This window comes from Elephantulus edwardii, unplaced genomic scaffold, assembly GCF_000299155.1.
Source record: "Elephantulus edwardii isolate Elephantulus edwardi_28Jun2011 unplaced genomic scaffold, EleEdw1.0 scaffold00185, whole genome shotgun sequence".
NCBI classification, from domain to species: Eukaryota; Metazoa; Chordata; class Mammalia; order Macroscelidea; family Macroscelididae; genus Elephantulus; species Elephantulus edwardii.
The window spans coordinates 590,193-597,269 of NW_006399935.1; the positions used below are offsets into that span (position 1 = coordinate 590,193).

Consider the following 7,077-nt stretch of genomic DNA (forward strand, 5'->3'; position numbering starts at 1 on the left):
CATAACAACAACAAGAAGAAGCAAAATCCTGCAGAATAAATTTAATAACTACTAGAACAGTACATAAATAAGGAATGGGCAGAAGTCAAGTAGGATTTATAAGAGGCCATGGATGTTTACTGATGTCAGGTGGATCCTGGCTGAAAGTAAAGAATACCAGAAGAATCTATTTATGTTTTATCGACTCTACAAAGGCATTTGACTGTACGGACAATGACAAGTTAGGGCTAATACTGCAAAGACTGGGAATCTGAAAGCACTTCATTGTGCTCATGCCAAAACTGTCCCTCCCCCAGGAGGCTGTTGTGCTAACAGAACAACAGAACTCTTCATGGTTTAAAATTAAGAAGGGAGTGTGTCAGGGTTGTATTCTCTCTATATATTAATCCAACCTGTATGCTGAGCAAATTATTTGAGAAGCTGGACTATATGAAGAGGAATGTGGCATCAAAATCAGAGGGAGACATTCAATAACGTGTGGTATGCAGATGATACAACCTAGCTTGCTGAAAGTGAGGAGAATTTGAACATTTTGCAGAACAAAGAATACAGCATTCGATATGGATTGCATCTCGATATCAAGAAAACAAAGATTCTTCCATTAGGCCAAAAGGCAACATCATGACGGATGGAGAAATGATTGAAACTGTTAACAACTTTGTCTTAGTTGGGTCCTCAATTATCACCCTTGGTGCCAGCAGTCAGGAAATCAGGAAACATATTGCCCTGGGAAAGTCTGCACTTAAGCCCCTCTCCAAATTATTGTGGGTAAGGATGTCAATTTGAGGACAAAGGTGCCTCTGATTCAGGCTGTGGTCTTTCTGATCTCTTGCTGTGCATCTGAGAGCAGGACAATGAATAAGGACAGAAGGAAAAATCGATGCCTTTGAGCTGTCACGGTGGAGTAGAGCACTGAACATTCCATGGACTGTCAGCAAACAAACAAATATGTCTTGCAGAGGGTGCAGCCAGCGTGCTCTTTGGAGACAAGGACGATGAGGCCTCACCTCTCAAAATTCGGGCACGTTGCCAGGAGGGGCTGTTCTTTGGAAGGTCCATGATGCTCAGACAGGTGGAGGATCAGCTGAGGAGGAAGGCCACGGACTAGGTGGATTGACACGGTGACTGCCTGGATGGGCTTTAATGCGTCAGGAAGGGTGAGGATGGCACAGGATAGGACAGGGTTCAGATCTGTTGTTCTTAGGGTCACTATGGGTCATACTCTACTCGACAGCACCTAACAACAACAACGGGAGCTGGTGAAGTTCAAAGACAATAACCCTCGGTTTGGGTTATACCTCACTATAAATAGAAGCTCAAGTAGCCTACATCTTATTGATTTAAGCAAGATAGAATTCTTGAAGGCTTTAATCTTTCTTCCATCCTTCATATTGTTGAATGTTGGTCCTGTGGTGGAGACTTCTGTTTTCTTGATGTTAAGATGTAATCCATATCAAAAGCTATAGTCCTTTATCTTCTACAGGAAGCATTTCATATCCTCCTCAGTTTCAGCAAGCAAAGTTGTGTCATCTGCATAAGGCAGCTTGTTGATGAGTCTTCCTCCAATCCTGATGCCACTTTCCTCTTTCTAGAATCCGACTTCACGAATTACTTGCTCAACAGACAGACTGAATAGGTGTGGAGAAAGGAAGCAATCCCTTTCTCTTGATTTTAAGCCACGTGGTGTTCCCTTGCTCTGTTTATGCAATAGCTTCTTGATCTATGTATAGGTTTTGTATGAGCACAATTATGTGCTCTGAGATTCCCATTCTTCTCCCTGTTGGCCATAATTTGTTATGATCAACTCAGTCAAATGCCTCTACATAGTCAATAAAATGCAAATAGACGCTCTTCTGGTACTCTCTACTTTCAGCCTGAATCCATCTGACATCAGCAATATTATGCCCGGGGCTGTGGCCTCTTCTACAACTAGCATGAACTTCCAGTAGTTCCCTCTCAATGTGCTGTGTCAGAGAGCTGGAAAATGAATGAAGATGAAAGAAGAATTGATGTCCTTGAGTTGTGGAGTTAAAGAAGAGTGCTGAATATCCACGGAAGTGGGAAAAGAACAGATATGTCTTGGAAAAAGTGCAGCCAGAGTGCTCCTTGGAGGCACAAGTAGTGACAGTTGGTCTTTCACACTTTGGACATATAGGCAAGGCTATTCCTGGGAAAAAGACTTCATGCTTAGAAAGATGGAGGGTCGGTGAAGGAGAGCAGGACCCCTAAACTAATGGACTGATATGGTGACTTCAGCAGTGGGCTCCGTCAGAGATGATGAGGATGGCACAAGACAGGGCAGGACTCATGTCGGCTGTTCTAGGGTCGCTGTGAGTCATACTTGAGTCGATGGCACCTGACAACAACAGCAACAGTGGCATACAGTTCTAGCCATTTTTGGATGATCTTCAGCAATATTTTCCTTGCATGCAATATTAATGATGTTGTTGTTTTATGTGCCATCAAGTCACTTGTGACTCATAGCGACCCTATGTACAACAGCCCTAAACTCTGCTCTGTCCTGTGCCAATTGCACTGTCTCCAATACACCCATCCCGATTACCCCAGTCACTGAATAAATCCACCTCCCAGAGGGCCTTCTCCTCTTGCGCTGTCCCTCCACCCTACCAAACGTGATGTCCCTCTTCAAGGACCCGTCCCTCCTTACAACATGCCCAAGTATGTTAGACGAAGCCTCAGAATCCTTGCCTCCAAGGTGCCGCCCGGTTTGACCCTCTCCAAGATGAATGTGTTTGTTTTCCTAGCAGTTCATGTACCCCCAATATTCTTCTCCAGCCCCACAGCTCAAATTGTTAGATAATTTCCACATTCTGTTGGAATGAGGTGTGCCTGATTCAGGCCACAGTCTTTTCAGTCACTTACTGTGCTGCTGAGAGCTGGAATATGAATAGGAATCACGGGAGAAGAGTTGATGTTTATGAGCTGTGGTGTTCACTGGAGAACAGCACTGAATACACCATGGATGACCCAAAGAACTGATATATCTTGGAGAAAGTGCAGGCATGGTACTTCTTGGAGAAAAAGATGAAGACGCTTCAGATATTTGGGGCACGTTGCTAGAGGGGACTGTTCTCTGGGGAAGGACATCACACTTGGGAAGGTGGAGGTTGGCCAAAGAGAGGAAGATGTTGAGCCAGGTGGGTTGACAATGACTCGGCAATGGGCTTGAGTGTGTCTGAGATGTTGAAGATCACACAGGATTGGACAGGGTTCAGATCCATTGTTTATTGTGTGGCTATGAGTTCTGCTTGACAGCACATAACAATTAGTGGCCTAGTCCGTAGGGAGTGGCCTTGCTAATCCAAAGGCTTCTTCTCTTTGGAAGATCAAATCCACCAGCTTCTCTGCACAAGAAAAGTCAATCCCTTGCTGTGTGATTACAGCCATGAAAATCCAATGGAGGGTCAGCTATGGGTCAGGTTAGACACAACTGCAATGAATGAGTGAATGTCACCATCAGGAACAAACACCCACACAACTGGGCCAGTAACAGTATCATGAGACACAGAAAAGACTGGACTTGTCAAGGATGTCCTTTTACTTGGGTCTGTACTCCCCATCCATGGATGTCCGTTCATTAACAGTCATTTCATATAGAGAAAATCTGCTCCAACGTGCTTCTCAAAGTGCTAAAACATAAGAATGTTCCCTTGGAGACTAAGTGGGCCTGATCCCAGCCGTGATGTTTTCAGCCACCTCACACTCATGTGGGTGCAGGACAACAAGTAAGGAAGGCCAAGGAAGAATCGATGTCTTTGAATTGTGAAGGTGGCAAAGAGTATTGAATATACCATAGACTGCCTCGTGGAAAGGCTCGTGGTTTGAATCCACCAGCTTCTCTGTGGACAAGGATGAGCAATCTCCTCCTGTGTGATTTACTGCTTCTGAAAACCCGCCGGAGGGTCATCTATGAGTCCGTTCTGACATGACAGCACATGATAACAAATGTCAAAAGAACAAGCAGATAGAGTGCTCCTGAGAAATGTTGTCAACAGGGACGATCCCCTGAAGAAGGTCACTGATGCTGTTGTTGTTAACTAGCGCCGAGTCGTAGATGACTCATAGCGACCCTATGAAAGAAAGACCTGAACACTTGTATAACTTTCATCGTTTCTCCAAGTTCATAGAATTTCTGTTGGCAAGCTATTTCAGAAGTGGATGCCACTCCTGCTTCCAAGTGTTTTTAATCGGGGAGCTCCACCAAACACTGTCCACCGATGTCTCCAGTGCGGCCGGGCAGGGGGCTGAGGGCCGCAGTGGTTGCCAGCTTGGGATTGAGTGAGGGGCCAGCAGGTTCTGTCCTCCCACCACCTTTACAGTGGCGCCGGGACTCAGCTGTTGTGACTGTTGGGTGTGGGGCCGTGCAGACTATGAGCCCCAAGCTTGGCGGCTGGACTGAAGCTCTGCGGGCCGCCATGGCCGAGTTGCACCCTGTGGTGGCAGTCCCCACGGACACGCTGTATGGTGGCTGACTCGGTGAGTTGTTCGGCGACACTGGGAGATGTGTACCACCTCAAAGGCCACAGCGAGGCTAAGCCACTGGCCGTGTGCTTGGGCCACGTGGCCGACGTCTACAGGTACTGCCATGGAGAGTTCCCAAGGAGCTCCGCTAAGATCTTTTGCCAGGACCAGTGACCCTGGTGATGGATCACACAGAAGAACTCAACAAGGACTTGAGCCCGTTCACTTCCCTCATAGGTATCCGGATTCCTGGTCGTGCCTTCATGCAGGACTTGGCCCAGGTGTTTGGGGGACCTCTTGCACTCACCAGTGCCAACCTCAGCTCCCAGGCCAGTTCTCTCACCATCCCTAGTCCTTGATGGGGGCCAATTGGTGATGACAGAGCCCTGAGTATCGCCTTGGTGCAATTGTCGTTGACTTCTCTGTTCCTGGAAAGTTTGGCATCATCCATCCAGGCTGTGCCCTGGGAAGCACTACAGCCATTCTCCAACAGAAGTATGGGCTGCTCCCTTCGGATGGACCCTGCTTGTGAAACGTGGGAGGAGAGAGAAGCCCAAGGACTGGTGTGGACCCAGTGTGTCTGTCATCATTTGGTTTGTCCTCATGTGTTTGGCAAGGCCTCATTGCAGAGGTTAAAGGGACTTTGTTCCTAGACTGACCTATCTGAGCAACTTGAAGAGACCATTCACCAGAAGCTCCTGGTTTAGCCTTACACTGGGGAAAAGTGTGTATTTGTGATCTTTTGTTTCATTCAAAAGCAGAAAAAAAAATGATTAAAGGGAGAGGCATTATTTTTGAGGTTTTTGGGAGATTTTTTAAAGTGATTTCAAGGAAACTTGAAATCTAGTGACAGCTATATAGTCTTGGTGGTGTGGCTTTTATGGTGACCTAAGACATAGGTGGGCTTAGGTTCCTGAAGCTAGGACCAGGTTAAGGTGAAGACTTAGATTACAGGCCAGGCATCATTTGCTCCAAACCAGGGCGGCTGCTTATATATTGTATTTTGCTGCCAGGAAGAATCACTCTTTTTTGGGTTAATGGTAGAGAATCTGCTCAGTTGGCAAGTGGGAGGAGCAGGGTGAGAACACCAAATTTTAAAACTGGGAAAATTTTTAAAAACCCAAACACACCAACAATGCCCACCATGAGGTAACCATTATCACATTTGACACATCAGTATCACAGGATTTAGCATCACAGCAACCGCGAGTTACAAATGGACAGTCCAGTGCTATACCACTTAGAAGAATGTTCGTCCAAACAATTAAAACCAGGAGGGCCTCAGATTAATATCACTCACGTTCATCTTGGTAGCATAACTTTCTATTTACTATGCCAACAGAGCTCTCTCATTGTTGTTGTAGTTGTTAAGTGCCGTCTCGTAGATGACTCATAGTGACCCTTTGAATGAAAGACCTGAACACATGAACACAGTCCACCCTAATCTCACCAGAACCAGAAAAACCAACCTCTGTAGAATCCAGCTGATCCAGAAGACTTCCAACCTGGATTCCATCCTTATATTGCTCATCAAACCCATTTTTATTAGGAGGCCAAATAAAATCAACTCACACCCAATGTTGAGTAATCATTCCATCCAAATCCTCACTAGAACCAGAAACAAACCTCAGCAGTAACAAAGTTGTCAACAGTAATAAATTTTGGAAAACTGCCCGTGAGTTGCTTTGCTCAACCCAGTTTTAATTGCTTTAAATTTCCAGTAGTTAAAATTGAGACTTTGAAAACGTTTTCCTTTCACCTTCTAATCCTGAATTACTAGACATTTTTACAAGAGTTAGCTTGATTTTTTTTTAAATGAATTGCATAAAGTCCTAGTTGCTCTGCATTGCTTGCTTCCCAGGTGAGAATTTCTGTCTTCCTAGAGGCTCATTAAAGTTTAGCAGATCTGCTTATTCTGCATGAGCCTCTATTTTATCCTTCTATGGAGGAGGGTTCACAGGACAGAGCCTTTGCTAGAGTTGGGGAAGGCATTGCCCTGATTGCACTGGTCTGTTTACTTATATAAGGAGCTCTGGTGTAGCCTGTAGGGCGTTGCATTGCTAACCCAAACGCAGCACCTCTCTGAAAGGTCAAATCCACCAGGGGCTCCTCAAGAGAAAACATGGGCAATCTCCTCCTGGGATTTCAAAATAACTCAAACCCACTGCCATCAAGTCTGATTCAACCATAGCTGCCGCCCACACTGGGTTTCTGTGATATAAATCACAGAGCTATAAACACACCTCTTCCAAGGAGTCAATGATAGATTCTCAAGTTCCCACTGAAATGAAAACTCAACAGAGGGAGTGTCAGCCTAAGCTGGTTCCAACTGGGCAGCAAGAATGAGTGATGTTTACTTCTGAACTTCCAGCTGAGGTGTACAGATCTGTCATTCTAAAACAACTAAGAAAAGAAGCATATGTGCAACAATGAATGAATGGAAATCCAAAGCCTCTGTAAATTTTTACTGACATTAATAACAAATTTAAATTTTTTAAAAAAGAATTAAGTTAGAGTAAGGATGGTAATGGATTTATAACTGCTCATGCTAATAGCACTATGTCGTGGCATGGAGGAGGAATAGTGGAAATGTAT

General features: G+C 45.1%; 1 protein-coding gene and 1 pseudogene across 1 annotated transcript in view; one reads left to right on the plus strand and one right to left on the minus strand.

Annotated features, from left to right (window-relative positions):
* LOC102870062 (ceramide synthase 4-like) overlaps positions 1 to 7,077 on the minus strand; it is a 16,941-nt gene that overhangs the window by 5,659 nt on the left and 4,205 nt on the right. The window lies entirely within an intron of this gene.
* On the plus strand, positions 4,239 to 5,014 carry LOC102865592 (annotated as a pseudogene).